Here is a 23,946-nt window from a genome sequence, read left to right as displayed (position 1 = left end):
ATACTGTTAATGGTAAGGTTACAGTGCACAACAGAGTCCAGCATCAAACACTCCCTGGCACAGAACAATAACAATAACAAAAAACTTCTAAGTGTTTATCTTTCTGGAATAGCAAAGCACATACTCAGAAAAGTCTATTCTGCATCAAAATAAAATAAAATGACCTGGGCTGGAGAGACGGTACCGCAGGCAGGGCACTAGCCTTGTACATCGCCAACCCAGGTTCAACCTTTAACACCCCGTATGGTCTCCTGAGCACTGACTGCTAGGAGTGAGCTCTGTGCACAGACCTAGGGTTGAATTTTAAGTATCACCAGGTGTGAGCCCCAAATAAAAAATGAATAACTCCGGGTAGGTAAGGGGAAGGTTTCACAGTGTTGTCACTCATGCTCTGCATATGGCAGCGGAGGGTCCCTCCCCAGGCCTTCTCGGTTCCCCAAGCACTACAAGGGAAGGGGACGGGAGAGAAGTTCTAGTTCGCACAACACAGAAACAGCGAAATGAAAACAAGCATGTAACACACATTTCCACTACTCCTGAGCAATGTGAGGCCATTGAAACTGGGATTGTAAAATGTATCAAACACCGGGCTGAGATAGTACAAGGGATAAGGCCTGGTACATAGCCCCCAGTTCGATCCCCACCTCTTCTGTTCCCTAGGACTGTCAGGAGTGATTACTGAGAACCCTGGGTGTAGCCCAAAAAGCCGAAAGAAAAGACATGGGGGTGGAGGGGTAATAGGGCCAAGAGATGGTACGATACGTGAGGCGTTTACATGGACAAAATGGATTCGATCCCCCATCCCATATCGTCCCTTAGTCAGGAGCACTGGTGGGTGTGACCCTCCCCAAAAAAAGAAGAGAAGAAAAAGGGGTAAAGTCGATCAGACCAAAGGTGACACGAGGACAGTAGTGCAGTCACGGGCACTTTGGTGCTAAAGTGTGCAGTGACTTCGTACATACTACTATAAACCTGGGGCTGAAGGCACCGGGGTTAAGGCACCTAATCTTGCACACAGATGACCTGGGTTCAGTGGCCACACATAGCCCCCTGAGCGCCACCAGGAGTGAACCCTGACCACAGAGGCAGGAGGAAGCCCTGAGTGCCACTGGGTATGACCCAAAATGTATACTCCCAGAAAAAAACACAAACTTAGAGAACACTCTTGTGATCATACTATTTAAATTAGAATATTTTTTTAAAATCACTGAAAAATTGAGGCAGGAGAGATAATACAGGGGTTACGGCACTTGCCTTGCACACAGCTGACACCAGTGAGACTGCGAGCACTGCTATTTCCTAAGAACTGCCAGAAGTGACCCCTGAGCACGGAGTCAGTTTTATGTCCTGAGCACTACTGGATATAGCCCCCGAAATCAAACCACCAAGAAATGGCAAGTCATAATTAACACTCTATTAAGGCTGTGCATGAATTAAATTAGAATATACAAAATGCACTCAAAGCAATAACCTTATGGTTGGTGAAGAAACTTACTGAGTTACCCATGAATCCAGTTTCAACATCCAAATTTCAGTAATAACCAAAAATTTATTTGGGAGTGTCTTTAGTTTATGTTTATTTAATTTCTTTTTGAGTCACACCTGGAAGGTGCTCAGCGGCTCCTCCAGTCTATGCTCGGGGATCATGCAGTACCTGATCTAGAAACTGGGCCTCCTAAGTCAAGGCCGTGCTTGACCTCAGGGCTGTTTCTCAGGCCCAATGGCTTAAACGTAAGTGTTGGGGCCCGAGCAGGCTGGGCGTGTCCCTACACGCAGCTGACCAGCTGTGACCCCTGGCACCCCAGACAGGCGTGGTCCCTGAGGGAAGGGCCGGGAGCAAGTCCTGAGCACCGCCAGGCATGCACTGCCTCTTTCCCACCAATAAGCCCTTCAATGTTAAAGACAGTCATTTTCAAGAGATACAACTCTGAAAATTATATTTCAAATTTACTATTTTTACCTCATAATAAAATTTCTATTAGAATAAAATGACCATAATATTCTAGTTTTCAATAAAATACCATTAAGACACACACATCAGAAATGGCTTAAATAATTCATAGCAAAACAAGATTATTAAAATATCAAGACATGCCACAATGTTACAACATGGATAATTTTCAAAAACAATATAAATGAGTCAAGTATAACGTCACATATTTATGATTTCATTTATATTAAATACGCAGACAAGGCTAATAGACAGATATACAAAACACCAAAAAGACTGTCGGATGGCTGGGACAGTAGAAATGTTGAAATGAGGAGTAACTGCTGAATAAGATTTAGTTTCCTCTGGAAAAGATGAAAATGCTTTGGAAACAGGTAAGGATGTTAATGGAGATAAACTGAATGCTTTAAAATTATTAAACAACAGACTTTATAGTATGAGATTACAATTCCAGTTAAGGAAAGGGAAACGACTTTCTGCTAGATAGTAAATAAAACATTAAAAAAAATCATACATAATTTTAACAAAGTACCAAAAGTCAAATATAAGTAAAGTAAAATGAGAGTTATCAATATATTTATTATTACTAACAGACCATAATTCATGTTAAATTGGAATATATTTTTATTTGTATGTATTTTATTTGTATACACACAAATGCAGAAAACTTTCGTCTATAAAAATACAATTTCTTGGACTAGAGCGATAGAATAGCGCTTGCCTTGCACGCAGCCGTTCGATTCCCCGCATCCCATATGGTCCCCTGAGCAATGCCAGGAGGAATTCCTGAGTGCAGAGCCAGGAGTAACCCCTGTGTGCATCGCCAGATGTGACCCAAAAAGCAAAAAAAAGAAAAAAACAACCATTTCTTCTTACTGCCGTACTCATTTGCACTACAGTAACAAAACACCGCCATTAAACTACAAACAAGGGTTTGAAGTTTATATATGTTCATTTACCTCACACCTGAGGTGGAGGTGAGAGAAGATGGTAGCGGAGGTAAGGGGTTGGTTGGGCAAGGGAACAGCAGTTCAAGACAAATATACCAGGGGGCTCTAACAGTGGACAGGACGCTTGCCTTGCATGCAGACAAGCCAGGTTAGATCCCCGAATCCCATATGGTCCCTTGAGTACGGCCAGGAGTGATCCCTGAGTGCAGAGTCAGGATTAAGCCCTGAGTACTGCCAGGAGGAGCTGGAGGGGTGGGGGGAGAAACTAGAGAGAACACAAGTACTTTACATATGGTTGTAAAAATACAAAGCTCCACTGACAAATCCAACTGTACCCCTGAGGGCTGACTTGTTGCCCAAACAAGCCTCACCAACTTTTTGTTTTGTTTTTGGGGGGGTCACATCTGGCAATGCATAGGGGTTACTCCTGGCTCTGCACTCAGGAACTACTCCTGGCGGTGCTCAGGACCATATAGGATGCTGGGAATCGAACCCGGGTCAGCTGTGTGCAAGGGAAATGCCCTACCCACTGTGCTATTGCTCCAGCACCACCAACATTTTTTTTTTTTTTTTTTTTTTTGCTTTTTGGGTCACACCCGGCGATGCACAGGGGTTACTCCTGGCTTTGCACTCAGGAATCACCCCTGGCGTGCTCAGGGGACCATATGGGATGCTGGGAATCGAACCCAGGTCGGCCGCGTGCAAGGCAAATGCCCTACCCGCTGTGCTATTGCTCCAGCCCCCCAGCACCACCAACTTTTTAAAAAAACTTGAAACACTGAATTCAAATTTTGCTTATACATACAAATTCAAGCAAGCACTACAACTTTATCAAATGCCCATTTTATACTGTACAGCATATGATTCTAATTCACTAAAGATATGGGGGGGGGGTGACATACACGCACACACCCGGCAGTGCTCAGGGCTTACTCCCAGTGCTGCACTCAAGGATCACTCCTGCCGAGGCTCAGGTGTAATGCTGAGGATCAAACCCGGGTCAGCCCTGTGCAAGACAAGCTACCTGCTGGACTGCTTCCCTGGCCCCGAGGATCACTTAAGTTCACGTACCAGATGTTTCTACTCTCTGATGGCTGCTCCCATTGCTATTTCTGGCAAGGACAAATACGAATATTTCTCAATTCACCAGTTTACCTGCAGTTTTTTAGCCATCAAGCTTCAAATATTCCCCCCCGAAACAGGCAAATCATTGATATCTCTCTACTGGTATCCTCAACTTGTACAACATGGTTATAAACTAAAAAAAAATAAAATAAAATTTTTTTTTTTTGCTAAAATACACTCTCCAGGAAGGCCAGGAGCGCGAGCACTCCCAAGCGACACGGGCAGGCAGCACGCCCTAAGAGTTCAGTGCTGGTGCCGGGAGCAGTGCTGTCAGGCTCAGAGCCCACCAGTGACACAGCCATACTGCACAGGAGCCACCGGGGCCCACTGTGCCAGGGACAAACTCAGGCCCTGAGCACCAAGCCCAGTGCTCCAGCCCTCTGACCTCTCTCCCCCACCTCACGAGCACCGGGCGGTGAGGCGGCACATAGAGGTGCCCCAGGGCTACTTCCCGCTCGGGGCCTGCAGGTGCAGGAGGTCGTGTGTTCCCAGGAATCCAGCCCAGCACTCCGGAGCGCAGAGACTACGCTCCGGCCTCCTGAGGCATCTCCATGGCACCAAGTTTCCTCTTTCAGTATCCCGCTAGCCAACCTAGTGACTGGTATGTTGAACACCTGGAACGCCAAGACTTGGTTCCCCGGTGTTTCTGCACAAACAATGACTCATCTTGTAGAACCTAAACCTCTGAGTAAAGCAAACTGCATGTGTTAACAAAACCTCAAACACAGAACGAACAGTAAAATAGCCAGAAAGGGAGTTGTGAGATAGATACATACACTTACGGTGGGAATAAAATAGATTTTGTTTTTTTGGATCCTGGGGTCACATCCAGGCATGCTCAGGGACCTCTGTCAGTGCTCGGGGGACTCTGCAGTGCAGAGATCAACCAGGGCTGGCCATGTGCGAGGCAAATACCTTAAACCCAGTACTCTTCCCCCAGACTCAGTGAGCTGTTTACCTGGGGGGAGGGGAACTGGGAAGAAATGGAGGGTCCACACCGAAGGCTTTTCGGTGGTCACTCCTGACTCTGTACCCAAGAGTGACCTCTGGTTGGGGCTGGAGCAACAGCACAGCGGGTAAGGCGTTTGCCTTGCATGTGGCCGACCCGGGTTCGATTCCCAGCATCCCATATGGTCCCCTGAGCACCGCCAGGGGTGATTCCTGAGTGCGGAGCCAGGAGTAATCCCTGAGCATCGCTGGGTGTGACCCAAAAAGAAAAAAAATAAGAGTGACCTCTGGTGACGCTTGCTCACGCTTGGGGGGCAATACCTTGTGCCAGGGACTGAATCTGGCTCTGCAAGCAGGAACTCAGCCCTAAGCACGCTTGGCAGGGCAGGGGACCACACGTGGTGCCAGGCTTCAAACCCAGGTGGGTGTGTGCAGAGTAAGCTCCTTACCCACTCTGGGTGAGAAGAACAAACAAATCTTGCGGGCTGGAGAGATGAACACAGCAGAGAAGGAGCTTGCCTTGCACTCGGCCAAAGCAGGTTTGACCTCTGGAACCCCATACGGTCCCACGGGAGTGACCCCTGAGCACAGAGCCAGAAGTGAGTCCTGAGCACTGCCGGGACTCTGTGGGAAGGGGAGCCTTCATAAAACACATTTTTAAAGACAAATATAACCTCACATTTAGAAGTTCTGTTACTAGAGGGTAAAAAGCCAGAGCTGGAGAAAGTACGGAAGTCAAGGCATGTGTCATGGATGTGGCTTCAGCTGCCGGTGTCTGAATCTGGCACCCCTAGGTGCGGCCCTTGAGTACACAGCCCAGAGCAGCCCACCCCCCAAAACACACAGGCACAAAAGAAAAAGAAATTTCCAAGCCCACCAGGAATGATCCCTGAACATCAAGGGGTGTGGCCCAAACCCAAAAAGAAACAAAATAAATGTTTTTTGAAACACCAGGGCCAAGGAGGCCCTCCATGTGGTGCCCTGCACCCTGTCGGGGGAGACCCCTGAGCACCACAGGTGTAGCACCCAAACACAAGTAAATCAGTCAGGGCCAAGGAGGCCATTCAAAGAGCTGCTGCAGTGCAACATAAGCCTCGGGCTGAGGCCAGCACAAGAAGTGTGTGTCCCATCCCCAACACCGTCACGAGGACCTCAGAACAGAGATGAGAGCAATCCCCAAGCACCACCAGATGTGGGCTCCCCAAAATAAATTCCTCTTATTTACTGTTGAACTTTAGGAAGGTATCAGTTCATTCAACACTGCAGAGCATTCAGATCACTGACAGTGCTGGGCAATTTTTTTTGGGGGGGGTCACACCCGGCAATGCACAAGGGTTAATCCTGGCTCATGCACTCAGGAATCACTCCTGGCGGTGCTCGGGGGACTATATGTGATGCTGGAAATTGAACCCGGGTCGGCTGCGTACAAGGACAACACCCTACCCGCCGTGCTGTGGCTCTAGCCCCAGTGCTTGGCAACTTGGTTAAAGCTGCTACAAACGTGAGCGACAGTAAAGCAGGGAGGGCAGGTGCCAGACCCAGGTTTGATCCCTAGCACCCCACATATTCCCAAGCACCACCCGGAGTAACTTCTGAGTGCAGAGCCAGGAGCAAGCCCTGAGTATCATCAGATGTCCCCTCTCCTCCTACTTCACACCCCCCCCCCAAAAAAAAAACAACTCTACATTCAGGTGTATGTTTAAAATGTAGCTTCAGGGGCTGGAGAGATAGCACAGCGGTAGGGCGTTTGCCTTGCACGCGGCCGACCCGGGTTCTAATCCCAGCATCCCATATGGTCCCCTGAGCACCGCCAGGAGTAATTCCTGAGTGAAGAGCCAGGAGTAACCCCTGTGCATCGCCAGGTGTGACCCAAAAACCAAAAAATAAAATAAAATAAAATAAAATAAAATAAAATAAAATAAAATGTAGCTTCAACGTAAACTGCCAAACTTCCCTCTCCCACCCCCCACCCCGCCTAAGTATATATACCCTTTTGCATTCCCACCAGAGACATGAAAGTTCCAGCTGTTCGAACATCTTCACAAAAACTATGTATTGTCAGCTAGGAAAAGAAAATAGTTTTCTCACCCATTGTAACAGATGACTACCTGGTCTCACTGTGGTTTCAGTTTTTGCATTTCGCAAATGATGGGTAATATTTTGCTCATCATTTCGGGTGCTTGCTTGCCTCCCCAAATACAGCATCTCCAGCAAAAATTCTATTCAAATCTTTTGTCTTTTTTTTGGTATCACATATGTGGTTTGTAAATGTTTTCGTATGCTGCTTCTTTCATTCTCAAATGTACTTTCAATGTTACATTTCCAAAGAGAAGTTTGTCAAGTTCCTATTTTGAGCTTTTGATCTTATCTAAGAAATATCTGAGGTTTTCTGGGGTCACACCTGGCAGTGCTGAAAGGACCATGTGGTGTCAGGGACAGAACCCAGAATCATATATGCAAACCATACATTCCAGTCATCTACCTGGACCTCTTAAGAAATCTTTTAGCATATGCATTTAGATCTCTGTTCTACTTCGAGTTCATTTCTGCAGGGACTGAGATTCGGTTTTTTGTCTCATATGATGTCCAAATGTCCCACCAACACAGAGGCTGGAACAGGTTAGAACAGAGTATCCTTTCGGAACGGAGCACGACTCCTGCTTGCATGCACACCCTCCTAAAGTCACCCCCAGCACCACCCAGGCAGAATCTGCATCACCAGGCCACAACACCTAACCTGGCACCAATCGGCCAAGTACCTTCAAGAATGGCACCTGGCCAAAGCACCTAACCAGCCAAGTATCATCAGGAATGGTCTCGAGCCCCTGGACACCTTTTTGGGACAGCAAATAATACTAATCAAACCAGACAGTACAGAGGCTCAAGCGCTTGCCTTGTATGTGGTTGAGTCCTGTTTGACTCCTGACAAGGCAGATGGTCCCCCTAGAAGCACACCAGGAGAGATTCCTGAGTACAGACCCAGAAGTACTGGCCCTAAGGACTGCCAAGTGCACTACCCCCACCACCACCCCAAAAAGAAACTTAGTCAATACCTCGTGAAGGTACATGTATGTACTATTACAAATACATTTTAAAACACATGCACACATATTACTCTGGGAACTCAAAATTCTTTTACACATAGTATCTAATAACTTGGTACATTAAAAACTTAAGTGGGCCAAAGAAATAGTAGCGTGGGTAACGCCTGCCAGGGTGGCTCTCAGGCACTGCCAGAAGCGGTCCCTAAGGAAAGAGCACCGAGCGCCTCCAGGACCAAAACGAAAGCAATTTGAAAGACTATTTTCACTCAACTTGGAAAATATAGACCAGGATTCAGATCTTCTAATTGTTGTTCTTTTTTGGGTCATATCCAGCACTATTTGGGGGTTACTCCCAGTTCTTTTCTCCGGATCCCTCGAGAGGTGCTGGGGGGCCATGTGGTGCAAGCACTTCCACCCTCACTTCCCACACCTCAGACCAGAGCTCGGTCAGCCCTTCACGCTACCTCCCCAGCTCCCCAGTTCTCCCTTGCAGGAGGGGAAGGGGAGTGGCAAGCGATACGCCCAGCAGTGCTGGCAGGGGGATGCTCTTTCAAGCTTACACTTGGGGGTTACTCCTGGAGGTGTTCAGGGAGCCGAGTCCAATCGAACAAGGGCGGCAGCATTCCAGTTAAGCGTCTTATCCACTGTACTTTCCAGCCCTCAGTTCTGTCTTTAACAAAAAATAATTCTTGGGCCAGATCAATAGTCCAACTGGTAGGGTTTTCGCATTGCACGCTGCTAATCCAGGTTAGATCCCTGGCATCTCATGTGGTCCCCGTCAGGATTGGTCCCTGAGTGCTGATCCAGGCCGAGGCCCTGAGCACTACTGGGTGTGGCCCCCAAAAGTAGAACATTCCTATTTTGCATGGTTTAGTACCTTATTTTGTGGAGAGGGCCACACCCAGTGGGGATCAGGGGCTACTCTTGACTCTGTTCAAGGGTCACTCCCAGGGGGATGTGGAGGACCAGGCAGTGCTGAAGCCAACCCCCGGCTCCCACGTGCAGAGCATGTGTGGCCACTGAGCCCTCTCACCCTTAGTAGGACAGTTAGAGGTTACTTTACCTAAATGGACAGAAACGCTAGCGTTTCCAGACCCGAAGATTACCTACTGAGTCATACCAAAAAGGAACATTCTACTTGAGTATAGTGAGGAGGGGAATGATGACTGATCATATATTATGCTATAAAGGACAAAAATATAAACCGAGCTTTTTGGTCTGTGCTGGATTAGTAAGCTTTCCAAAGGCTCAGAGCAGTTTTACTGAAAGCTGCGTCGGACTCAATGACAACATGCATGTCCTTCAGTCCAATACAGCATTTCTGAAAATCTGAGCTTCATTACTTAAGACAAAGGAGGCATGACTAGGGAAAGAGCTAGAGGGCTGCTGTGCACGCCCGCCACACATGTCCACATGCATCCACCACCCAGGCTGTCCTGATGGCCTGGAGCATGGCCTAGGATCCCTGAGCACTGCTCGGGCAACCCACAAAGAACACGGGAAAAGGCAATGGAGTCTATTTTAAGTACTTTTTATGGAACAGTTTAAAATGGAAAATACAACTAATACACTTTCACGTGTGCTTAAACAATACATATTTTTTATTTCCAAACTCCATCTACTAATAATTTCGATGTTATGGAGACTAGAAGAATCAGCACTAGGGGAGTGAGCTACAGGTTGACTAATGCAGTGCCCAACAGGCTGGCGAAGCCTCTCTTATGGCAAGCTGATCTGGAATCGATCCCCAGCATCCCATAGTGGTCCCCGGCCCCCAGGAGTAACCACTGAGCACCACCAAGTATGGCTCCCAAACAACAAAATAGTAATAATAATAAAAAGAAAATATTATCCACACAGATATGGGTCTTATAATGATGGAGGGGTGATTTCTTTTAAAAAAAAAATTGCATTTTTGGTTTTGGGGATACTCTGCAATGTTCAGGGATTACTCCTGGCTCTGCACTCAGTAATCACTCCTGGTAGTGCTCTGGGGACTATATGAACCGAACCCGGGCGGCTGAGTTCAAGGCAAATACCCTCCCCACTGTACTATTTGCCCCAGCCCCTACGCAGGGGTGATTTCCCCCTCAACTTCCCTTCCTTTTGTGTTATTTCTGTAATAACCAGGGGGTGCATACACTATGACACAGCCGAACACATTTTTACAGAAGCCACACCTGTTAATATTCCTGCCATAATTCTCTCATGGCACTGTGCCTGCAACTGGGCTCAAGTACAGGGTTCAGACTCAAGGCACCACAGGCTGATGCTTCTAAGAAAGGTGCTGTCTGCACTCAACGACTGTTGGGGCTACGGGATTTCTTCTCATAGAGTTTTCTGAAATCTGACTTTGCCAAATACTCCCATTTTGTTTTGTTTTGGTTTTTTGGGTCACACCCGGTGATGCACAGGGGTTACTCCTGGCTCTGCACTCAGGAATCACTCCTGGTGGTACTCGGGGGACCATATGGGATACTGGGAATCGAACTTGGGTCGGCTGCATGCAAGGCAGATGCCCTACCCGCTGTGCTATTGCTCCAGTCCAAATACTCCCATTTTGTTAGTATGTTCCCACACCTATATTTTCAAATATTTTTGTAAATTTATGCCTACTATGCTCAATGCATCTAGCAGTCTTTGTACCTCCAAAATATATTGTGCGGGCTGGAGCGATAGCACAGCAGTAGGACATTTGTCTTACATGTGGCCAACCCAGGTTCGATTCCCGGCATCCCATATGGTCCCCTGAGCACTGCCAGGAGTAATTCCTGAGTGCAGAGCTAGGAGTAACCCCTGTGCATCATCGGGTGCGACCACCCCCGCAAAAAAAAACAAACCCCAAAACAAACAAAAAAACCAAAATATATTCTGCATAACTCTAGTATTACTCTAACACTGCATAGCTGTTGACACTAGCATGAATATGTGCGTAACAGCCAGAGAGACGGCTTAATGGGCTGGAACATATGCTCTGCATGCAGAAGGCCCAGGCTCAGTTCTGGCAGGGCAGGGTCCTCCAAGCATCCCTGAAAGCAACACAATGCACCCTAAAAGCTGCAAGGTGTAGCCAAAATCCCAACTGCCACCCCATCCCCCCAAAATATATACGTGAACAGGTTGAGAGTGCTCCATGGGTAAGCCACATGCTCTGCATGTAGTAGGACTGGGTTCAATCTCCCACATGACCCCACAGCATCGCCACAAGGCACCCCAAACACTGAGGCAGGAGAAACCAAGTATCACAGGATATGGCCAGAAGGCAAAGAACAAAAAGACTACGTGGGGCTAGAGAAAGAGTTCAAAAGGCAGAGTTCCCCCAGCACTACTGGGTGGGGCTGGAAAACAAAACAAAGTTTTTAGGGTCAGAACAGTATTTATGGGGCTAAGGAACCTGCATACACCAGGATTCACTCCCCAGTACCTCATAAGGTGTACTGAGCAACGCCAGGAGTGATCCCTGAGCAGAAATCCGGGAATACCCCTGAGCACTGCTGGCCATGACACTGGGACGACCCAGGGGAGTGCTGATGGCCACAGGTGCACGTGAAGGATTTTCTGTTTGTTCACATTTCACATCAAACACCTCTCGCCCCATGAATTCCTTATAAGCAAACATCAAATGCTATTTATTCTTGATATTCTAAGTGCCCTGGTACACAGGAAAACAAGATGTTGATACATATTAAAATAACCACCACTGGAGGGGCTGGAGCATTAGCACAGCGGCTAGGGTGTTTGCCTTGCACGCAGCCAACCTGGGTTCGATTCCCAGCATCCCATACAGTTCCCTAAGCACCGCCAGGAGTAATTCCTGAGTGCAGAGCCAGGAGTAATCCCTGTGCATTGCAGTGTGACCCAAAAAGAAAAAATAAAAAGCCACTAGAACACTAATACATACCGTATGTAAGTGCCACCGATGAATGCTAAATTTAGTAGAAAAGAATTGCAGGAGCAGCAGCATATTTACATAGTTTGAAATTATCAATCCTCTCAGACACAATTAAATTTTTTTTCTTTATTTTTCTATTTGTTTAAAGATAATCCAGGGGCCGAGGAGGTGCTCAAAGGGCTAGCATGCGTTCCTCACAAAACCTGAAACCAGGGTCTGACGGGGACACCACATAAACCACAGAGAGTGGTCCCTGCGCCACCCAAAAAAGGTATAAAATCATCTACAGCACACTTCCAGATTTAGTACTTCTTTTTTTTTTTTTTTAAGCGAAGCAAGATAGATAGTTTTTACTGAACAAATTTACTTAGAAAAACATCAGGGCAGAGCAAGAGGAATATGCAAACTCTGGCCTCTCCAGCATAGAAGAAGCAAGTTCTTCTCGAACAGACACGTGTTCAAGGAGGAACACAGGCATGGGAGGGCTTAATAAAGGCGTTTTAAAAGCAGGGGGAAATACACGGCCACGTGATGTGTCTGAAGCCCTGGTTTCCGGGCCCAGCCCTCGGGAGTCTGACTGGCAGGCGGTAGGGGCTGTAACAGGGCCCGTCCCAGGTGAGGGCTCACCCCGAGAGGGGGACACGTACCTGAGGCGCGTGCTCTCCCTCCACGCAGCATCGCAGGGCCTGTGTAGAACCGCATCCCCAGCGCCACGCAGCCAAGCTCGACCTGGATCCTAGGCCCCTAAGCAAGAAACAAACAAACAGAACATAAGGCTGGGGCTGAGGAGAGACCCCAGCGGCCACCCCCACACCAGCGAGAAGTCGAGACACTTTCAAGATCTGTACAGTGGCGCCCCCCCGCTCTGGCCTGCGCCCGAACGCCGCTGGTGGAGCCGGTCACTAGAGACGGTCTGGTAAGACGCACTGGGAAGGTCTCGGTGAGACACACTGGAACACTAGGCCCACGTGGAATTCCCAGCGCTGCAGAGCCCCCAAGCAATCCTGGGCTGCCCTGTGGTTCAAAACGCCACCCGGACCAAGCCACCTGCGGTGGTGTCTAATCTGGGAAATCTCGCCCCGGGCCCTCTGAACACGGAGCGGAAGCACCACCCAAATGGGCATCACCTCAAGCTGCTCATCCCACTGATATTCTGAAATCTCTTATCATGTAAATCATTTCCATTCTTACTTAATTTAAGAAAAAAATTAAATATCAAAATTAAATCCCAAATATCATTCTTCTCTTCCACTTAATTTTTTTTAAATAAATAGTTACTTAGCAAGAACAATTCACACAATGCTATGATACCATGAATAACTTAACTTTAACTTTCAAGGGGAAACTATTATAGGGGCAAAATCTAGTTGCTACCACATTACCCAAATAACCAAAACACCTGCTGTCATTAGAAGTGGGAAAGCATGATTTTATGTGTGACCAGGCATGAGAGTACAAAACTGCCCACATGCTGAGGAGGGTTACTTCATGGGCTATGAGCATGCTCTGCATGCCAGAAGCTCACAGTATGTCCCCAGTGCCATACGGACCCCAAGCACCGAGGCATGCACCACTGGGTGTGGCCCCCAAACCAAAAATGTGTAGGAAATAGCCCCACGTGACTAATGATAAATATTCTTCAGAATGTTTTATCTGACACAGGAGAGATAATAGAGTGGGCAGAGTGCTTCAGGTTCAATCTCCATACGGTTCCCTGACCTCACCAGGAATGACTCCTGAGTGCAGAACCAGAGGTAAGCCCTGAGCACAACTGGGTACATACAACCCAAAAACGAAACAAAAGTTTTATCTGAATCTAAACTGCGTAGTCCCAGCTTCTACCTACAGGGAGAAAGAGGATCGTGAAGACCACTAGTAACCACCACGCATACCCAGAATATGGGCTACTCTATGTGGCCATCCAAACTGAAATGTCACAATTTCTTTGGCAACAAACCAAGCAATTTAGTCATGCCACAACGTGGTATTTCCCCAAGGAGTTGAGAACCCATGTTCATGAGAACAATTTCACCGGTGGATGCCTACAGCAGTTAATTTTTAATTGGCTTTCAGTCACAAACTGTCCCAACACCCAGTCCTTCAACAGTGTACAATTCCCACTACCAATGGCCCAGTTCCTTCCCGCCTACCCCCACCCCAGCCTGTCTAAGGGCAGGCTCTCTCCTTCTCGCCTCCTGCCCCCTCTTTTGGCATTCTTGTTCGCACTACAGGTAGAGTACAGCACTTTCAATCATAAACACCAAAACAGCCGCAACCCAGATGGCATTTAGCAGACAAACAGAAAAACGGATACACTGCAGTACACTCATAAAATTACTCAGAACAAGTAAGAACTGAGAGGGGCTGGAGTGACAGTACAGTCCAGTGGGTAGGGCACTTTCCTTCACACAGCCGACACAGGTTCAATGCCTAGCACCCCATATGGCTTCTCAAACCAGCAGGAGTAATCTCTGAGAGCAGATTCAGGAGTAAGCCCTGGGCACTGGTAGGTACAGACCCATCATCAAAAGATTAAAAATCAAGTGGATACAGGAGGTATAGCTCTTGTTCTGCAATCCCTGGACCCATCTACAATCCCCCAAGCCCACCAGGGGTCAATCCTGAGCAGGAACTGGGAATAACTCAACACCATATGGTGTAGCCCAAACCACTACACCCAAAATTTTTAACGTTTTAATTAGGTACCACGATTTGCAAATCTGTCAACAGAAATTTGGACAATGTCCCCAACTCCAAATCAGCAACCTGTCACCAATATCCCCAAGGTCCCTCCCCCCATTCCCAATCAACCTCCATAACAGGAACAATTTTAATTACTGTACTTTAGGTCCCATGTGCACAGTCGCACTGGCTCTAGTGGACACAAATACAGATACTCAGTGATGCTCAGGGGTTATTCCTGGCAGTGCTGGGGACTATATGGGATGTCAGGGATCAAACCCAGGTGGGGCGCATGCAAGGCAAACACCCTACCCACTGTGCTATCGCTCCAGCCCCGGGACCACCTCTTTATATATATATATATATATATGTATATATTTAACTAAATCGCAATGATATACAGTTAGAGTTGTTCATGACTGGATTTCAGCCATACAATGTCTCAATATCCGTCCCTTCACCAGTGCTCTTTTCCCACCACCAATGGTTCCAGTTTCCCCCCGCCCGCCACTACGGCAGGCATCTCCCCCCACCCTTTGGGTCTTATGGTTTGCAATAAAGATAATGAGGAGTTACAAGGTATATCCCTTTACTACTTTTAACACTCAGTTCCCATCCAAAACAATCATTTCCAATTATTACTGTCATGTGCGTTCAGTCTCTCTCCTAAATGCCCTTCACCCTCACACACTCTTGTGTTAAGCTTCCAAACCGACCAGTCCCCCGGCCCCCGTCTACCCTGCGCTTGGATATTAGTCTCATACAATTTATCTTTTATATCCCACAAATGAATGCAGTCATTCTACGTCTGTCCCTCTCCTTCTGACTCATTTCACTCAACATGATAACTCTCTATGTCCATTCATTTATAAGTAAATGTCATTAATTCATTCTTTCTAATGTCTGCGTAGTATTCTACTGTGTAGATATACTATGGTTTCTACATCCAGTCATCTGTTCTCGGGCACTCAGGTTGTTTTCAGATTCTGGTTATTGTGAATAGTGCAATGAACACAGAAGTGCAGTCTTTGCTATGTTTTTGGGCTCCCAGGGTATATTCGCAGAAGAGCAGAGTCATGGGAGCTCACTGTATCACTGTCATGTCACTGTCATCCCATTGCTCATCCATTTGCTCGAGCGGGCACCAGTACCATCTCCATTGTGAGACTTGTTACTGTTTTTGGCATATCGAATACGCCATGGGGAGCTTGCCAGGCTCTACCGTACGGGCGGGATACTCTCGGTAGCTTGCTGGGCTCTCCGAGAGGGGTGGAGGAATCAAACCCAGGTCGGACTCGTGCAAGGCAAACGTCCTACCCACTGGGCTAATCCAGCCCAATGGGAGCTCAATTCCTAGATTTGCTTGTTTTGCTTTTTGGGTCACACCCAGTGGTGCACAGGGGTCACTCCTGGCTCTGCACTCAGGAACTACCCCTGGAGGTGCTCAGGGGACCATATGGGATGCTGGGAATCGAACCCAGGTCGACTGTGTGCAAGGCAAACGCCCTACCCGCTGTACTATCGCTCAAACCCCTAGGTTTTTTTTTTTTTTTTTTTGAGGAACATCCATATTGGTTTCCAAAAAGACTGGGCCAGGTAGGGCACTTGCCTTGCACACTCGGACCCACGTTCAATTCCCAGCACACCGTATGTTCCCTGAGCCCTCCAAGAGTGATTCCTGAGTGCAGAGCCAGAAGTAATCAGGTGTGCTCCCCCACAAAAAGAGGAGAAAAGATTACAATTTTAAAAAACTATGGTCCAGCAATTCCATTCTTGGCAAACACAAACTCTGAGAGGTCCCTCGGGGTAGGGACAGTCTGAAGGGCTGAAGCAGGTGCCTGCTGCGCGCCCAGACCAGCCCTGCTCGTGTCTGCACAGAACTCTCCTCAGCACGCCACAAGGAGCCGAGTGGCCCCCTGGGAGACTAAGCAGTGAAAGGCCTCCCTCCCCCCAAAAGTCACTTCACACTCTTAAACGTATGTAGCGATGTCAGTCACATCCAATAGCGCTATCCCGGAGCCCCATATAGTCCCGGGCCCTGCCAGGAGTAATCCCTGAGTCAGGAAAGCGCTGAGCATGACAGGGCGCCGCCCCAAAATAAAGTAAAATAAACAAAACCTACACTACAGGGCTGGAGTGATTAGCACAGCAGGCAGGGCACCTGGCCCCACACGTGGCTACCTGGGCTCAACCCCCAGCATCCTGTATGGTCCCCCAAGTGACCCCTGAGTATCGCTGTTGTGGCCCCAAAACAAGCAAGCAAGCAAACAAAACACAACAAAACACAAAGGCTCAAGAAATAACAAAGGGGGTAAGGTGCTCACCTTGCACACAGGAGACCTGGGTTCTAGTCCCTGAGCCCTGAGCTCAGCCGGTACAACCCAAAACACAAAAAGCAGCAAAATATGTAATACAAATGGTTTGATGTGAGAAAAGCCGTATTTATACATGACCGTGCACACACCTTGACTAAGCACCTCCATTTACAGACTCAAGCCTACAAATATGTTCACATGTTGCTCAAACAGACACATAAATTTACCCAAAGCAGCACTGTTTATTCAAGACTAGTAATAAATAGCAAACTATCCAAGCACGTGTGTAACTTATAAGTAGTTATGTAACATATAAGAAGGTAGTTCTAAAGATTTTGTGTGTGTGTGTGTGTGTGTGCAAATAGAGTGTGAGTTTGTTTTTTACGGGGGGAGGGGGCTGGGGGTCAACACCTGGCTGTGCTCAGGGCCCACTCCAGGCGCTGTACTACCGTTGCAACCTATACCTACCTAGATATGGATATATAGATACATGTTTTTTAAAGTAGGGTCAGAAGCTGCAAACCTCCAGAACCCAATCGCTGCCATGCTCACAGCTGACCTCACAGGCTCACCCTGCGCTCCCCACCCACCCACCTGAGATTTAATCCACTGAAAAACCCAGATACGTGGGTCTTGTGACAGAATCTCCTGGCTTCAGGAGCAGCGAATGGGCCCCTCCACCCAACTCCCCCACTTGGGCTTTCCTGGCAGTCATGCCCCGAACTGCCTCTGGGTGCCACTTAAGTGCACTACCGGCCATGATCCAGACTCACAAACGGACCTCAGAAGAGAGCAGCACGCTGCAAAGATGCCTCCAGGCCCCAAAAGCACCATCCTCTAGCACCCTATGAAAAAATTTTTAGAATTCCAGGACATTTCATGCAATTATGCCACCAAGAGTATAGCACACCACATTTGATGGGTGTAAGGTAGAAGACAATCTTGACAAAAAATACACACACACACACACACACACACACATATATTAGCATTCAAGACTCAAATCTAACAACATGTTAGTGATCTCTAATTCAGGGACATAATGGCTCCAAGATGAGATACAACAATTTTCACACACTTTCATCTAAGGAAACCTCTTTTGGATCATTTTTAGTCAATTTTTCTTAACAAGCAATACAAAATAAGTTAGCATCTGCCTTTGGGTAGGCTTGGGTGGTGGTGGGAAAACCCGAAATAACGGTGGTAGGCAGGTGTAGTGGTGGTGGGACTGGTGTTGAAATGTTGAATGTAATGATTACTGTGAACGACTCTTTGAAATTAAAAAAAATAATAAAAGGTCAGAATAGGGTCAGAAAGATAAGGTGCAGGGTTGGAGCAATAGCACAGCGGGTAGGGCATTTGCCTTGCACGCGGCTGACCCAGGTTCAATTCCCAGCATCCCATAGGGTCCGCTGAGCACCGCCAGGGGTAATTCCTGAGTGCAGAGCCAGGAGTGACCCCTGTGCATCGGTGCTGTGACCCAAAAACAAAACAAAAAGATAGATAAGGTGCTTTACTTGCACAGCAGATCCCCGTCACCACACATTTCACTCCTCCAGGAGTGATCTTTGAGGCACAGAGCCAGGAGTATGTGGTCTAGAAAAAAAACAAATAGAGGGAATCTAAGGGCATGTGCCTCACATTCACCCAACCTAGGTTCCATCCCTGGCATCACGTGGCCTCCAGAGCAGCATGACCCTCAGGCCCCGGCAGCCAGGGGAACACCCCTTCACACAATGAGCAAAGGGAAGCATGCGGGAAGCCCAGATTTTTGTTTGTATATAATATATATATACATACATATATATATATAGTTTGTTTGGGGGCCAGCTGTGTCCAGGGCTTTCCCCTAGCTCTTCACCTAGGGGTCACTCCTGGAGAGCTCAGGAGTCATATGGGGTCGCCAAAGATCAAGCCACATATAAGGCAAGTGCCCTGCCCACTGTACCATCTCGACAGCCCAGAAGCCCCGTTTTAACCCAGAGATTGCATGCCCCTGAGAGCACAAAAGACATCAAGCCCTGAACCAGGAAGCTGTCAGCCAGCCCACCCACCCAGTACTGCAGGATACGGGCCACAACCCAAAGCAGACATGTGTTTTGCATACAGGCTACTATGTATATGGGGGGAAACAGGGACACAGCAAAAACATCTGCATCAGATAGCCTGAACTATCTCGGAAAGAGCAGATAATACAAGACATGATGGCAACAGAAGCTACTGGACAGATGAAAACAGCAGAAAGGGGCTGATCACGCAGGGCACTTGCCTTGCACACTTGCCTTATACACAGCCGACCCAGGTTCAATCTCTAGCATCCCAGATAGTCTCCCAAGAGTGCCAGAAGTGATCTCTGAGCACAGAACCAGGAGTAACCCCTAAGATCACCAGTCGTGGCCCCAAAAACAAACAAAACCCTGCAGAAAGAAGACATTACTATACATCCACTCGTACCTTGACAGCCCCAGGGGCCAGACAGATAGTACACTCTAAGAGCAGTAAGGCACCTGCATTACAGACACACTTGTAATCCCCAATATTACATATGGTGGTCCCCTGAGGACCACCATCAATGATCCTTAAGTAAACAGTGAGAACAGCCAGGTGTGGTCACAAAACCAAAAACTATATTAAAATATTTCTCTACGTTCCCCTTCCCTTGTTTTAGTTTTGGGGGCCACACCTACCAATGCTCGATGCTCAGGGGTTACTCCTGGCATGCTCAGTTCAGCATGCAAGGCAAGTGCCCCACTGATTTATAAAATTTTTGAAACAAATTTTAAAAATTGAAGATCAAACCCAGGGTCTTGGGGTGGAGAGATAGTACCGGGAGATTAAGGTTCTTGCCTTGCACACAGTGGGCCCAGTTCAATCCCCACATCATGTATAGTTGCCCATATTTATGAGATAAATATGTTTTTGGAGATATCTCAAAGGACTAGAACACTTCGGATTTGGGCTGAGCTGAGGTTGGCTACATGTAAGGTTATCATCCTACCACTGTACTCTCCCTCAAAACCCAAGTGAATTCAGAATAAGCGGGACTGTGGTGGAACACGTACCTAACACGTGTGGTGTTTGTGTGTGGTGGAACACACACCTAACACGTCAGACTCTGGGGCTTCTCCCACTTCCCCGTTTTTTTTTTTTCCCTGTTCCTATTTTTGGCTTTTGGGCCATGCCCAGTGATACCAGGGGTTACTCCTGGCTCTGTGCTCCATCCCAGGCACTTTATATGATCTTCTGAGCCAACCAGGAGTGATCTCTGAGTGCAGAGCTACGAGTGAGTCTTGAGCACAGTCAGGTGAGTTGCTGGGAGCCAGGGAAGATATCTCAAAGGACTGTAACAGATACTTTGCACACAGAAAGTGGGGTTCCATCTCTAGCACCATATAGCCCCTGAGCACCAATAGGAGAAACCCGGAGCACTGAGCCTAGAGCAGAACTTGACAGAGTTGGATAAGGCTCAAAATTAATTCTTATAAGGGGACAGAGAGATGGTAAACTGGTTAGGCACTTGCCATGGCTGAGTAGGTCACATATGGCCCCAAGCCCACCTGGAATGCAGAGCCAGATTTAGCCCAAAAACAAAACAAACAAAACCACACACACTCCTGAGCACAGTGAGAGGAGGGATGGGGGGAGGGAGGGAGGGAGGGAAGACCATGACCAGCACTGGGGAGACAAAGGGAGTGGAAGAGCAAGATACACACCGGTGCTCTGAACACTGCCAAGTGTGTCCCTAGTGGTGCCCACACTGCAGGACCCCCAACACTATGGTGCTGGTCCAAGAACCAAGCTGTCCAACCCACAAGCAAAGGACCACTGGAAGCAGGCCCCTAAGTCCCTAAGTATGGCTGGGTGTGACCTGCTTAGGGAAAAATACTACCAGTAAGACATGACCTTCATTTCTCTGTTATGTGAAGCCCCCATTACAAAAGGAAGGGGCCGGAGAGACAGGACAGTGGATAGGACATTTGCCTTGCATGCAGCCAACCCAGGTTCAATCCTGGCACCCCATCTGGTCCCACAGCCTGCCAGAAGTAATCCCTGAGCACCTCCTGGTGAGCACTTCACCCCAAAATAAAGAGAGAGAGAAACCAATCATTTTCTGAACAGAGAGAGTCCAGGAGTAGGTTCTTGCCTTCGTTGTACGTAACTGCAATAGTCTGGTCTGAATCCCCCGCGCCCTACGTGGTCCCCTAAACACCTCTAAGAACAATCCCTGAGCGCAGCTAGTAAAAAGCCCTGAACACACTTAACAAGTGCTGGTAAATATGCTAACAAATCACAACTCTCTCATCCACTGCTGGTGAAAATGTTTGGATCCAATCCCTATGGACAAGAGTACGGAATGCTCTCAGTAAACTCAGGACTGAACTGCGCAGCACTTCCACACTTGAGTATCTACCCCCGGGACTTAAAAACATTCACTCAAGGGACTGGAGCCATAGTATCGCAGGTAGGGTGTGTTCACCTTGCCTGCAGCTAACTCGGGTTTGTTCCTTGGGATCCCACATGGTCCCCCACGCACCACCAGGAATAATTCCTGACTGCAGAGCCAGGAGTAACTCCTCAGCATTGTCAGGTAGGACCCAAAAAGACCCGCCCCCCAAAAAAAAGAAAAGAAAAAAGAAACTGTTGTTCACTGCTGCACTTAGTACAATAGCCAGGTATGGAATCAACCCAAAACAGTCATCCAATGACAGATGAATGGGTTGTAAAGATGTGGTATATGTGCACAATGAAATACTATGCAGCTGCAAGGAACGATGAAATCATGCAGTGAGCTGCACCCTGGAAGAGTGAAGCAAGTGGGAAGAAAGACAAACACAGGCTGGCCTCACTTCTCTGTAGTGTATGGAGTAACTGGATAAAGAAATGTAGTGTAGTAGTGTGGGGTGCCAGGTCACCCCTGACTGCAGAGCTTGGGGAGAAGGAAAGGAAGGGGGAAAAAAATCACGGGGAGGAGGAAAAGATGAGAAAGAGATGTAGTGGAATACAGGGGTGAGGGCATCAGTTATACTGGTGATACGGGGGAGTGACAAAGCCACAGACCCAACAACAATGAAAACATGAGATCTCAGTGGCAACCACCAAACTTTGAAATGGACTCTCAAGGTGGGACGGGGAGCAAGTCTGGGAACACTGGTGGAGGGACTGGTGTTGAAATACTATATGCCTAAAACTCAACCATTAGTAACCACGTAAATCACAGTGCTTTAGTAAGTTATAAATCCCAGTGACTTAGGGCTGAGATAGGACAGCAGGTAGGGCACTTGCCTTGCACACAGTCGACCCCGATTCCATACCCCAGCATCCCATGGTTCCCCTGGGCACCAGAGTGCAGAGCCAGGAGTAAAACCTGAGCATCGCCAGGTGCAATCCAAAAGCCAAAAATTTTAAAAATTAGTGCTTTAATAAAAACAAAATAGAACACTAATTACTGATTGCAATGTACACTTGGTATACCTGGAAAGTAAGTGTAGCTGTGCATGATACCCTTTCAGTAACAGTATTGCAAACCACAGCGCCTAAAACAAAGGGTGGGGAAGGGTCTGCCATGGGGTGGGGATGGGGGAATCACAAGTGAGTGAGAAGTGTGCACCTGCTAAGGGTATTGGAACATTGTATGACTAAAACTCATGAAGGATTTTGTAGCCATGTAACTCATGATGATTCAATGAAAAATAAACTTTTTTTTAAATAAATAAAAATAAGGGAGCTGGAGCAATAGCACAGCAGGTAGGGCGTTTGCCTTGCACGCAGCCAACCCGGGTTCGATTCCCAGCATCCCATATGGTCCCCCGAGCACCGCCAGGAGTAATTCCTGAATGCATGAGCCAGGAGTGACCCCTGTGCATCACCGGGTATGACCCAAAAACAAAAACAAAAAAAGAAAAAAGAAAATAAGTGTAACATTTTCATGTTAAAGATAGTATTATTATATAACCCAACAATTATAGCCCTAGGTACATTCTCAATAAAACTGAATCTATTCATCCACACAAAAAACTTGCACATAGGGCTGGAGAGATAGCACAGCGGGTAGGGAGTTTGCCTTGCACGCGGCCGACCCGGGTTCGATTCCCAGCATCCCATATGGTCCCCTGAGCACCGCCAGGGATAATTCCTGAGTGCAGAGCCAGGAGTGGCCCCTGTGCACTGCCAGGTGTGACCCAAAAAAGCCAAAAAAAAAAAAAAAACTTGCACATAGAGAGAGGTCACTGGTAACTCAGTGGACAAACACCTGCCTTGCAAACATGAGGCCTAAGTTCGGCATCCAGCACAGCCCTACATACTCAAGAACAACCCCAGCACCTCTGAAGTGCAGGGCTCTAATGGCAGAATAATGTGAGATCACCAGCACATTTCCTTGCTTGTTTTTCTTTCTTTTTTGGTAGGGGCCACTCCTGCTGGTGCTCAGGGATCAAAGCCAGGCTGGCCACGTGCAAGGCAAATGCCCTGCCCACTGCACTGCCGCTCAGGCCCCAGTGCATTCCCGTTCTCTTTTCTTTCCTTCTTTCTCTTTTGGCTTTTCTATAACCAGCATACTCAGGGGTTACTCCGGACAGGCTCCCAGGAGACCATATGGGGTTCTGGTGATGGAGCCCAGGGTGACCACATGCAAAGCGAACACCCCACCTGCTATACCATAGTTCCGGCCCCATGAATTCCCCGTCAGTCACACCAAGTATGTACGGGAACCACAGCTAAGTGTACACAGTCCCTGGCCTGGACAAATAGTACAGAGGGTAGGATGCTTGCCCTGCACGTGGCCAACCCCGGTTCAGTCCCCAGAGCCCTACACGCCATCCCAATTCAGGAATGATCACTGAGCATGGAGCCAGGAGTAAGTCATAAGCACTACCAGGTTTGCCTTACCCCCCAGACCCCCCAAAAAAGTGGGAGACTCAAATAGCATTAAACCAAGTCCATGCAAACCCTAATCATTGAAGAAAAACTAAGATGGGGCTGGAGTGATAGCACAGCGGGGAAGGCGTTTGCCTTGCACAAGGTCAACCCAGGTTCAATCCCA

General features: G+C 47.8%; 1 protein-coding gene across 2 annotated transcripts in view; it reads right to left on the bottom strand.

Annotated features, from left to right (window-relative positions):
• Window positions 1–23,946, bottom strand: part of WDR33 (WD repeat domain 33) — a 107,546-nt gene that overhangs the window by 74,955 nt on the left and 8,645 nt on the right. For both annotated transcript variants that reach the window (XR_008628617.1, XM_055128230.1), the window contains exon 2: window positions 12,558–12,654. The gene's annotated coding sequence lies outside the window, so the exon portion shown is untranslated. The remainder of the gene's footprint in view (window positions 1–12,557; window positions 12,655–23,946) is intronic.

The sequence above is a fragment of the Sorex araneus genome, chromosome 2, assembly GCF_027595985.1.
Source record: "Sorex araneus isolate mSorAra2 chromosome 2, mSorAra2.pri, whole genome shotgun sequence".
Lineage (NCBI taxonomy): Eukaryota > Metazoa > Chordata > Mammalia > Eulipotyphla > Soricidae > Sorex > Sorex araneus.
Note: the sequence above shows the minus strand (reverse complement) of the source record. Positions and strands in the feature narration are given on the sequence as shown.